The sequence below is a fragment of the Castor canadensis genome, chromosome 5 (genome assembly GCF_047511655.1).
Source record: "Castor canadensis chromosome 5, mCasCan1.hap1v2, whole genome shotgun sequence".
In the NCBI taxonomy this organism is placed as follows: Eukaryota; Metazoa; Chordata; class Mammalia; order Rodentia; family Castoridae; genus Castor; species Castor canadensis.
This window is the reverse complement of record NC_133390.1, coordinates 18,433,814-18,446,649: the sequence shown is the minus strand read 5'-3', so window position 1 is coordinate 18,446,649 and position 12,836 is coordinate 18,433,814. Positions and strand designations below refer to the sequence as shown.

The following is a 12,836-nucleotide window of genomic DNA, read 5'->3' as shown; positions in this document are numbered from 1 at the left end:
AATTAGTATAAAAAGTAAATGAGTCTAAAATTCAATGAGGAGCTCAGATACATAAGCATTTGTTTGGGAATAATCATATTTCATCACTATGCAGATAAAACTAAAGCTATGGGACTGGATAGGATTTGAAACTGTGGAAAGAGAAGCAGAGCAAGATGGTCCAACATTTAGAATCCTGATGGTCACAAGTGGCCAGTGGCGGAAAGTAAATTAGGACAGTCTAGCCAAGTGAAGTAACTATTTTAAAGGGGAAGAAATTTCAAATACTGCTTATACTGCTTAGAAAATAATGGATGTGATAGTTTTTATACTTTAAAACATGATCTTCTTTTAATTATTGTTCTTTCTTCATGGTGATTTATTTTTCTTTTTCCTAATAAATACTCCTCAGTAATATGTTTTGAAAGATTACTAATAAGCACAATTATCAATTAGCACAAAACTATCAATAAGGCCAGAAAATACCATGCCATGAGTTCAGGAAATTAAGAAATTTTCTTTTAAACCATATTTACAGAGACATAAAAAATAGAACAGGTCTACATTCCACATGACAATCAAATCTTTTCTTGATTAAATGACACTATTAAGAAAATATGATAAGTAAAAAAATGACTCGATTTTCTGTGTAAGTGCAGTACTCTATACAGATAGTCATTACATATCTAGCCTTTTTCACTGGTAGTTTGCTTATTCTAATGAATAAGGAATAACTTAAGAGAAAGATATGAAATTTGCAAGCCCCAGTGGAAAGCCCCCACAGCTATTTATTTACAGGCTTTAGAAGTCAATAACCTCAGTATATGTCACTATTGCTCCTCCAGGGTCCTGTTAAATGTTCTGCTATTGTGTAAGGAACTGAAAGATAGTAAAAATAAATGATCCATGATCCCATGGAAGTTGAAGAAGTTAGCAGCACTGTATTTTAAAGCTCAATAAAAGTGAGACTGAAAAAAAAAAGCTTTTTTCATATAGTTTTGATTGATTTTATGGAGAAAAACACATTAACAAACTGAGTTTTGTCCCATTTTGTCTTGAAAATATTTTCCGTCTTTAAGATCTTTAAATTTCTAATTATAATTTTGAGTGGTTTGCCATGTAAGTTGGCATTACAACTACATTAAAGAGTCTCTGTGGTCTATAACTATTTAATGGAAGAATGATAGCCAGCTTTCATGATTGTTTTACTGTAGCCATGAGACTGGGCAAAGTAATATTTAGTACAGCCCACTGTGCTAAAAGTAATTCTTGAAAGAAATCCTTCACCTCATGTGTTCAACTTACTTTCTATCAGTCACATGCTAATACCAGAAAACACCAGATCAGTTAAAAATAATCTTTCATAAAATAACCACTAAGCAAATGATTATTCAGAAAACCCAAAAATCTACAGTTACTAAGTAAAATAGAAACAACCTTGCTTAAATCAAAATAATGTCCATCTATTATTTTTTCCCATTATAGGAAATGAATTATGTTAGTTGGAAATGATCTGTTCTCTTCAAAATTGTATTTATTATCGTCTAGAAACGTCTATGATCAACAAAGTTGATTAGTGCAGTGGAACTCAGCATTCAACGTTGATTGAAAGATTTCTAAGAGGCACATTCTGTACTAAGTGTTGGCTGACTAGAAACAAAGACAAATTCCCTTCCCCCAAAGAATTTAGATTCCAGTGGAGAAAACATACAAGCAAGCAAAGAGGCCTAACCCAGAATGGAAGTCCACAGAACTTCCCAATGAAGAGGGTTTGGAGCAGAGTTCTTCCATATCCACTGTTAGACAAGTTTATCTTGAGCTAGCAACATACCTAAATTGTAGAGCACTTGCCCAGCATGCCTGAGGCCCTGGGTTCAATGTACAATAAAAAAAAAAAAAGTGGGAGAGGAGGATACACTCATCTCAATGGCTTAAGTAGACAGAAATAACTCTTCTTTTCTTAAGATTCAATTGAAACACCAGGCTTATAGGTTCCTTGCCAAATGTTCTACACACATTAGTGCCAAGCCTTAAACCAGCTTTTTGCTTATATGGGGTCCTTGAGGAATTAGAAATTGAACATCTCACTCAAGGCTGCATACCTGGAATCACAGGTTAGGATTCAACATCTCATCACCCCATCATCAATGTCTGCCTGGCTTCATGACTTTCTCCTCTAAATCATAGCACCCCTCACTGCTGATTCAGGTCTCTAATGAACAGAAGCAATGAAAAGTATATGATCAAAGTATATTGTAAGCATGCATGAAAAGGTTATAATGAAATCCATTTTGAAAAATTGCAAGCATTAAAGGGAGTATAATAAGGGGGATAAGAAAGAGCAATAGAGGGGGTGAATATGATCAAAGAATATTATATACATGTATGGAAATAAGAAAATAATACCCCTCACATTTTACAGTTAACACACACTAATAAAAAAGATATATAAAAATAAACCAAAAAAATCAATGAAGAAAGTTAGATTTAACATACATTAAACACATGTCCAAATGTTTTCTAAGTGTTTAAGTCTCTGCCATTTTTAACATAGCTAGTCTTTCTTTAATTTCTTCTTCATTTTTCTTCTGACCATCTTGAATGTTCAAACATCCTGTGAAAGTAACATTTATACCAGAGGACTGAGTTCAAAACCAGGGTAAATAATAATTAATCTTTAAGCTAGAAATACATTTCTCTGACTTTGGCTCTTTATAATTCTATCAAGACAACTTATAACATAAATTCCATTCGTTGATGAAGTTGGATACCTTTACCTTAATTAAGCTAAATAATAACTTCATGTCATAGAGATAGGTCAAGCCCATGACCCTCCAGGAGATTACCTTGAAACCTGAGCCAACAAGGTTTTGAGAGAGGGAACATAGCAATCTTGACTTTCTCCCTAGGAATCACCAACAGTCAATTACAAACATCCTGTCTCTAATAATACTCAAAGAATCCTCTTTGAAAGATGTGATCATGGTGTCTTCTTTCATGTTTATTGTCTTGACTGTGCCCTATATTAATCAAGTTACTCATTCCTCTAGATACACCTTGAAACACAAAGCAGTGTGCTCACATTCTACATGACCTTCCTACCTGATATTAAGTCTGGCCTCAAAGAGCAAGTTAGTTCTTGTAAGAGCAGGTTATTATAAAGTGAGATCACACCATGCTCCCGGCCCCTTCTGCAAATGGCCCTTTCCATTTTGGCTTCTCTGTTATGTTGTGATGCAGACAAAGGGATCCTCACCAGAGGTTAAACAGATAGAACCACATGATCATGAATTTCTTGCATCTGAAACCTCGAACTATGCAAACCTCTTTTCTTTATAAAGTATCCGGCTTTGGACATTTTTCATAGCAACAGAAAATGCACCAGGTGTCAGCCTCATGTAATTGCCATACTCTCTGTAAGAGATAAGATGACTTCCATTACAGTTTAGAGGAAATGGAGCACAAGTCAGTTACAGAAACTTGCTTGAGATTTTACAGCAATGAAATGTGGAGTCAGGATTTCATCTCAGGAGCCCAGTTTTAGCCCAGAAAAAGGTTGGCTGGGAAATTTTAAATAACTTACCTAATCATATGGGGGTCAAAAATAGAGAGGATCTCCATTCCCACAGAGGAGATTTTGAACAAGCCAGAACTGAAGAATGTCATTATATAGTTGCAGAATTAGTCAAAAGTATTAAATATTAATAAATTAATTAATAGATAAAATTAATAAATATTAATTTTCCACTAATAAATCATTGATGCTATAGTTACATTTTGTGTCATGTCTTTTACAATATTAATGTGTTTTCAGGAACCAAAACTTTATATTCCAACTTGGTATACTGTATAATTTAACAAATGAAGAAGCTGAAGGCCAGCCTTGAACTTGCCTACTTATCTATAGTCTCTTATAAACTACATAAAAAGACTAACAGCTGAGTCCCTTCACAAAACACACAGCATGGTCCTTTTATTGCAGACACTTTCACAATCAATTCAGCCCAATGAGGAAGGGCCCATCAATCAATCAGCCAGACAGTTAATCAAAACACACCCTGAAAGGTCTATCAAGTCAGGGTTCTGAAAGGGATTTAACTTTGATTATTTGAACACTAAGAATGACTAGTTTTTAAGAGTTGGATTGCTTCCAAAGAGAAGATAAAGCTACCTCTTTTTCTGTGAAATAGATGTCCCATGTTATTCAAAATGGGGTCAACCAATCAATCAACTTTCTAAAAAGCAATTCTTTCCAAATGTTTACGAATAACCAAATGTAGGTGAGAGATAACTGTGGAATAACAGTGTTCATTTTGTTCCTTTTAAATTTCTAAGGAAGCATGTTACATATAGAAAGAAAAGAACTTTAAACAACTCCAAACCAAAGATCAATCATTCATCATGGAAGAAATGAAATGAACAAAAATTGTCCCAGCTAAATTGACTTCTCCCTTCTTACTTAACACAAATTGTGGTAGCAAATGGGGAAGGGGCAGCTGCTGGGAGGTGGTCCAAACAATGTGTGTATATATATATATATATATATATATATGCTTTTACCTGAAACCTGAAACTTTTGGGTCTCTTTCCCAAAGCAGTATCAAAACTTGACTATATGTTGCACAGTTGCATATGCACACACACACATACATACATACATATATTCTTCAACTCCATCACCTCTTACAAGCTTATATCACATTATGAATGTTCTTTTGGGACAAGAAATTCTTTTTTTCAATTAATCAGTAAGACCAATGGACACTTTTAGATATGTATCTACATAAGTTCTAAACTTAATTCACATCTAATAGGGATAACTTGCATCTCTAAAATTAACTCGACAGGTGTCTCTAAACTAGGTGAGATTCTTAAAAACTGAGAGGTAGAGGCTATGTATTTCAAAAGGTAATTAATGTGAAAAGCAAATAACACCCATCTATAAACAATTTAATTCCACTTTTTAAAGTGTTTGACACATGGTGGCTCATACCTCTAATCCCAGTTGCTCAGGGGGTGGAGCTTAAAAGAATTGGGATTCAAGTCCAGCTCGGACAAAATGTAGGAAGACCCCATCTCAACAAAGAAACTGGGTATGGTAGTTCATTCCTATAACTCTAGTCTTGCAGAAGGAGGTTATAGGTAGGAGGATTGTGGTATAAAGCCAGTCCCACACAAAAGCAAGATAAAGGACTATGGGTGTGATTCAAGTAGTAAATCACTTGTCTAGCAAGCATAAAGCCCTTAGTCCAAACCTCAGCACTGCCAAATAAATAAATAAATAAAACTATTTAACCCACATTCAACACATACTGGCATCTTTATCTACAAAATATAAATCTCTAGTTGTTTCATAAATTTCCAAATCTGTGTTATTCTGTTACAGCAACACAAAATGCCACATTCAATACTTCAGAGAGCAGAGCGTGTATATATCAAGCAGGTTGCACTCAGCTGCTCTACCCTTAGACCACCAGACAAGATTCAGGGATTTGATTCCCTCACAGTGACATCACCAGGGCTTTGCAGGGTTTTTAAATTCCTTCCCCCAAGAACATCTATCATTGGCTCCCCACTATCACTTATAAGATGCCTCACTCTTCAAGCTACTGATCTCTGTGCCTCAGACACCTCAATGGTAGCAAGAGTACTATCACCAAACTCATAGATGATTTAATGATGTCAAAAAATTGAAACAGGATCATGATATGAAAGATTTAAATATATGTTAGGTATCCTTGATTTCATGCTTTCTTTCAAACCACCCTGTGCACATTTTTAATCTGATTATCACAGTCACTGAAACAAACTAGAGATATCCACCTCCAATACCGTATTAAGGAATTGATACTCAGAAATTTAAGTGACTGCAATTTTCCCCAAGTTAGTCTCACTACCACATGGTAGAACCAAAGCTGAGCCCCAAGTCTTTTCATATTTGATCCAGTATTCTCTCACAATACCATGATGGCTGAGTTAAAGGAAGCATTCCTGGAGCTACCTAGGAAGACCAGTCTGTGAGATGCCCCAGTTTCATGCTCTTAACTCTAAGAGGTCGGGGTGACAGAAAGAGAAGAGGTATAAATTCTCCAGTACCTAGTTGTGTATTATTGTATTGATGATGGTGATGATGATCACGAATATTAATAGCAACCATTACCTATCACATGAGGAAATCCAATCACTTCTCAGTTTGTATAATTAAGAGATATTTCTTATTATCTGTTTATTTATTTTTAGTGGTTGTTGTCTTACACCACTAAATTTTAATGTGAACTATTATATTGAAATAGATAAAAGAAACCTCCAGCATCTTTAATGATTCTATCTAATCTTATAACATTCTATCAAGGAACTGAATGTCAAGGAAACAAATGAGTGGGACTAACACCACACCAAGGGAGATACCAACATGAGACAGAAAATATAAACATGAGCATATGAAGGCAGAAAGAAATGTCAATAAGTTTCATTACTTTGCAGGAAGCATGGGCCAGCTCTGCAAGATGAAAAAGATGTGGCTACATTTACGTAGACCTCTGGTAGGAGTCTGTTCTCTTACAGACGACATTTCCCTGAAAGATCTACCTAAATGTATTTTTTTTGGCAGTACTGGGGTTTGAACTTAGGTTTTCACACTTGCAACACAGGATATCTACCACTTGAGCCATGCTTCCAGCCTTTTGCTCTGGTAAGAAGATAAGATCTCACTTTTTGTCGAGGACAGCCTGGACCACAATCCTCCCAGTCTTATCCTCTACACAGCTTGGAATGACAGAAGCCTACCACCATATTCAGCTATTTGTTGAAATGTGTTCTTGAGAACTTTTTGCCCCAGCTGGCCTTAAACCTTCATCCTGCTGATGTTAGCCTCCGGAGTAGCTAGGATTACAGGTGTGAGCTACCAGCACCCAGCTGCTCGAATCTAATTATCTTGGTTGAATCTTATCATAATGTGTACATGAATAAAAACATCGCAATGTACCCTAAAAGTGTATACAATTATTTGTCAAAAAAATAAGTAAAAAATTTAAAATTCAAAAAATGATAATGTATTGTGCATTTCAAAGATGCTGAAAGAGTATGTTTTATGTTTTTACCACAAGAAATAAGTTTGTGAGGTGATAGATACGTTAATTAGCCTGACTTGATCATTCCACAATGTACACATGCATCAAAGCATCACACCATATCCTGTCAATATATACAATTATTATTTGTCAATTGAAAATTAATCACTTTAAAAAATCCTGTCAAAGAAAAACTGAACTTTCTGTCACTTAGCAGATCATTTAATGCACTAACATCATGCAGAATATTGACTGGGTGAAAGCATTAGCTCTGGAGTTGGAAATCTGAATTCTATGTCACATTTCACCATTTGCAAGCTGTGAAATACAAATTCTCTGTGTATCTGGAAAAACAGAGATATTAATAGCTATTATTGCATATGAATAATAAATCCATTAAACCTTGTGGCACACTTAGAAGAGTGCCTACCACTTAGTAATGCTCAGGAAGTGTTATATTAATATAAATGCAGACTTTTAAGCAGCCATTCTATCGTCAGTCTACTCCAACATCTGGCAACCTGATTCAACCTTACAGCATCACAACAGCAGCCCCAGTTGAACTTGTTAAAGACTAACAATCTTTTTAGCTCACCGTTAAATCTACACAACAGTATGACATTTTCTCTGTGCCCCCATCCATCTCTCAAACTCCTGCCTGTTTATCGCTCATTTTCAAACATACTAAGACAAATATATCCATATAAACACACAGCCCTTCCTCCATTCTTTCTTGCCAAATTCAAGTTTTTATGTGACTCCACTGTACTTATTAAAAAACATATTCTATACTTTTTCCCAGTTATTTCCTTTAATTTTCCTGTTCACAGTGCCTCCTGGAGCTGCCATATAATAATGAATATATTAACCTTTATCCTTTATGTTTCCTTAAATGTTCCATTTTTCTTACTTTCTGAAATGATGCCTTTACACACATTTCTCATGTTCAAGCTTTTTATACAGTGTTTTGTTCCAACAGATCACAAAGTCCTCATCTTCCCACCCTAAGAACATTCACTCAAATCTGTTAGTTAATTTTATACTGCCACATTTTTTAAACATTTAGTCTACTCTCTACTTCCACTTCCTAACCTTCAAATGCTTTTACCTCTCATTTCTGTTGCCATATTTTAAGTGTTTCCTTCAAAACACAAAGTGTAAAACTGAGAGTATGTGAGTATATGTAAGTGTGTGTGTGTGTGTGTGTGTGTGTGTGTAGTGTAGGCATGATATGTGTGAGTATGCATGTGTGTTCATATCGGTATGTGTGACTAATAACATTTTCAAGAGGAATGAATGTGCCTCTATCAGAACTGGGGCAGAAGCCAAGTCAGTAGCACATGTTTGCTTCTTTAAGTCAGTCTGGATGCCTCATAGTCAAATCCAATTGCTTTAGCTTCCTGGGCTTGTGATCATGAGCAGTGTGGTCATGCTCAGACCAGACTGCCACCTGCGGATCATTAGATCCCAAATACCAAAAGTAAATTTGGGTTTATCTAAGAATATCAGTCACTTTATTCTTCCTTATATCCTTGAAAAATATTCTGGCTTAACTCTGAGGAATCCTAGTTAGTTACAGAGATACTATCTGATTAATGATACCAATGTGTTATAGCTAATAGAATAGTCATTGAAAATATCCACTGAGCGTAAATGCTAAGAGGAGGATAAATAGAACATAAAAGAGGTAACCACTTGTTTAAAAAAAAACTATCTACTCTAAATGGATTTTAAAAAGCTCTTGCAATTCCAGTGTTTGCCAAACAGCAGGAAGTAGATTAGATAACTTTCTTTGACAAAATATGTTGTGTCTTCATATGTAATAGTTATAAATATTAAAACAGTATTATAAATATTTTCCCAGTTAAGGAGTCTTTTCAAACAAATATCAAAAAGAGCACTATCACTGGCAGTAATATTCCTCTTTCACCCTTTCCCAAGTATTCCACTTGCAACAAGAGTAATAATTTGTGCTTGAATATTTGTGTCACTTAGGTTTTTGTTGCTGTGACAAATACCTGAGAGAATGATTTAGAGGGAGGAAAAATACTTTTGGCTTACGTTTCAGATGTTTCAATCCATAACCCTTGGTTCCATTTCTGTGGGCCTGTGGTGAGGGGATCATGTGGTAGAGGGAAGCAGCTCACCTCATGATGGACAGGGGACAGAAAGAATTAACAGGAAAGAGCCAGGAACAAGGTATATATTCCTAGGGCACACCCCCAGTGACCCACTTCCCCCAACGAGACTGCACCTTGCATAGTTCTACCATCTTCCAATACAAGTGCATTAATCCATTAATAAAATAAAGCCCTCATGGTGTAATCGCTCCCCAAAGTCTCTCCTCTGAACACTGCTTACATCAGAGACCAAGGCTTCAATACATGAGCCTTTTGGGGAGATGCTTCATATCCAAATTATAACAGTATTCTTCTTAAAGTTGAACCCTGCTTAGATTAGAAAATGGATCAAATTATTCTCAGTTCTACAGCTGGTTGCTTGAGAGTATCTGAATAAACAAATCTATGGATTTACCTAGAATGGCAAATAAATTCTTTTTTTTTTATTATTCATATGTGCATACAAGGCTTGGTTCATTTCTCCCCCCGCCCCCACCCCCTCCCTTACCACCCACTCCGCCCCCTCCCTCTCCCCCCCTCAATACCCAGCAGAAACTATTTTGCCCTTATTTCTAATTTTGTTGTAGAGAAAATTCTTAATACACTTTTGTAAAGCTGTAGTATGAGGGATAAAAACTAATCCTCAGGATCAGACATTGGAATTCATAACAAAATTATTTTCTCCAGTAGTAATGCAGCTATAACCAAAATAGTAAAAAAGAAAAAATACATTGTTAAGAAGACTGTTCTTAGTGGGGGCCCATATTTTAGTTTGATTGGAAATTTTTATACCTTTGGAAAGCAAATAATTCATTATTCAGATGAATAACATACATATTCAAATTGTAGAAAGATATTTTACTTAAACTATTCATTTGTCAAACAATTGGGGATTAGTACATTATAGTATATCTATTATAAAACATTATTAACTAATTCATAATAATTGTTATAATATATGCAAGTGTTGACTACAGAAATGTTTACTCTTTCTTGTTAAGTAAAACAAACAAACAAAAAATAAGATTCCAATCTCATATTATTGATGGCTAACTCTAGGGACAAAAGACGATTATTCTTTATGTTCTAAATCTACTAAAATGGGTATATATTATTAATATAATCACAATTAAGCCCAGCATTATAACATAACAATCAAACAGTTTGTATTTTGTTAATGCCAGTGCAGTAATTCGATTTGCAGTGTCCCCCAAAGACCCATCCTATGACTCAATGGGGAAGTGATGGAACCCTTTGGAGGTAAGGCCAGTTGGAAGAAACTTAGCTCATTAGGGGCATGACATTGAAGAGGAATCTGGGATCCAGGCCCCCTTCATCTCTTTCTTTTTGCTTCCTGGCCACCACCATGATATACTGTACTACCACAGGCCCAAACCAATAAGGCCAAGTGACCTTGGACTAAAACCTCTAAAATCATTTTGTCAAAGTAAGAAAAGCTGACTAAAAGCAAGTTTATAACAGTTTTCAATCCACTCATCAGATATTTTCTTTCAGAAATGGACCCTACATCAATTAATCTAGAGATTGTGATTTACATAAGACTGAACATGATGTGTGGCTGCAAAACAGTGTCCAACTTAGAACATTGCAGCATAAATCTACCATGTGTTGTGTTTAAAACTGTACATAAATGGGGTTTCATCTTCCGCATAAAGGAGGTATGTCACTTGGGGGCATGGCTCAAGTAGTAGAGCCCTCCTACCATGCATGAGGCCCTGGATTCAGATCCCAGTATCAGCAAAAAAATGAAAGTAAATAAAAAGAGGTAAATAAAAAGTAAATAATAAGAAGTGACATGTGCTAACAAAGATCTTAGCAAACGAGTTTTTGATTGGAATGGTACTTTTCTTTCTGAGCAGTGTACATTAAACAATTTATATAAGGCAAAAGCCCGTGCCTAAACTAGAATTTCTAATTTGGAGACAGTGAGGCTAACAGATGAAGTTGACTTGGCCTCTGAATATGGTGCTAGGTTATGGTGCTAGGTTGCTATGATGAAAGGTATTAGATGGGAAAACATGGTTTTTGAGTGGTTTGCCAACTGCATATCAAGACTAACCTATGAGCTTAACTGGCAAAGCCAACATCTAGGAGACAGACAGAGGAAGCTCCAGAATGGGACACAATGATATAATACAACCAAGTTTACCAAAATTCATACAAGTGCACCAAGCCTAAGAAAGTACTTTTAATCAAACATGTGTTTATATAGAGACATTGCTCTTTGAAAATAAAGAAGGAATAAATATTTTAAAGAATTCTACCTGCAATGTTCAAAACTGTTCTTTGATATTGGTTATCTAATATGTAGAAAAGAAGACATTTATTTGATAACACATGTCAAAACATATGCATTTTCAGATAGTATCTGCAAATGTTCTAAAATAAGATTATGTATTCCAGTAGGTAAGAGTTGAGAAGTATTAGGAATGGATAAAATTGAACCATTTTTTTTCTTCCTGTAATGGTTCAGCCAGTTTTGGAGAGATGTGTTTTCAAATTTTATAAAATTTAGTTATAAAATATTTTAATTTACTCTCCAATATAATAAATAGAAGTGTTTTTAAAATAAACAAAAAACAATGTTTAACATTCTGTGCAGAATGCAATGAAACTATCAACCATAGTCCCAATGTATAGGGAGAGTCTTAATGAAAATTATATTTGTAATGAAAATTATGAATTATATTAAAACATCCCTTATGTGTAAATCTTACCAATCCAATCTTTCTATATCATTTTTATACTTATTATAAGAATTTTTTCATAGTATTTTCAACCACAGCTTGAATGATGTGGTGAGGAGGGCAGTAGGCACCAATATACTTATTTCCAATTTGTCTACTTTTTTTTCAGAATTTTCAATTACACACAACACAAAATGTTACATGCTGTCCCAAAGTACACTATACTTCTTTTTTACTAAAGCACCAGCTTCACAGTATGTATAAATAAACATTGATTAGAAGGTGTTTCACTTACCATCTGGAATTCTATGTCTGCCTTCATTGAATAACCTTTCACAATCTGCAAGCTGTAACATTCTGGCACCCAGTGATAATATTCAAAAGGCAAAACCTAGTTCTTATTTCTCTTCTGACTGTATAAAACTTGCAATTTTTATTTCAATTGACCTGCAAAGTGTATAAAAGTGAAAATACTGCAGTGAGATTTAACAAGTTAATGGTAAATTAATGCACTTTCTCTTTTATTAGGCAAATTTGCAATGCTGTGGATGGAACATTAGCACTCTCTCCTGGATAGCATCCAACATTCTACATGCACATGATTCAATAAGTACTTTAGTGAACTTTTACCTAAGCTATGCCTTAATACACAAAACAAGCAGTGAAATTTTTCCAATTGCTCAACCTATCTGTATGTAGGGGAAAAGCCAACTTGCTAGTTCATATGAAATAATAATTCTAGTCTTGTCACTCAGGGTTTTCCTATGAAAAAGATGACTACTGTCAAGGGTGAGCAATGAAATGCTCATTTTGATTTCAAATTAAAATGTTTAATGCATTCAATTAATTCTTCAAATGAAAAGTGACTGTGATCTCTGAGCAACAAATGAGTACAGTTTTCTTGTCATTATTAATGGATAACATTTTCTTATCTTGCAATATTTTCCATTCATCTGCAT

General features: G+C 34.9%; 1 long non-coding RNA gene across 1 annotated transcript in view; it reads right to left on the bottom strand.

The window, feature by feature from the left end:
* LOC141423036 (uncharacterized) overlaps positions 1 to 12,836 on the bottom strand; it is a 116,816-nt gene that overhangs the window by 10,706 nt on the left and 93,274 nt on the right. The window contains exon 5 of the long non-coding RNA XR_012447698.1: positions 12,173 to 12,324. This is a non-coding gene — a long non-coding RNA (uncharacterized lncRNA). The remainder of the gene's footprint in view (positions 1 to 12,172; positions 12,325 to 12,836) is intronic.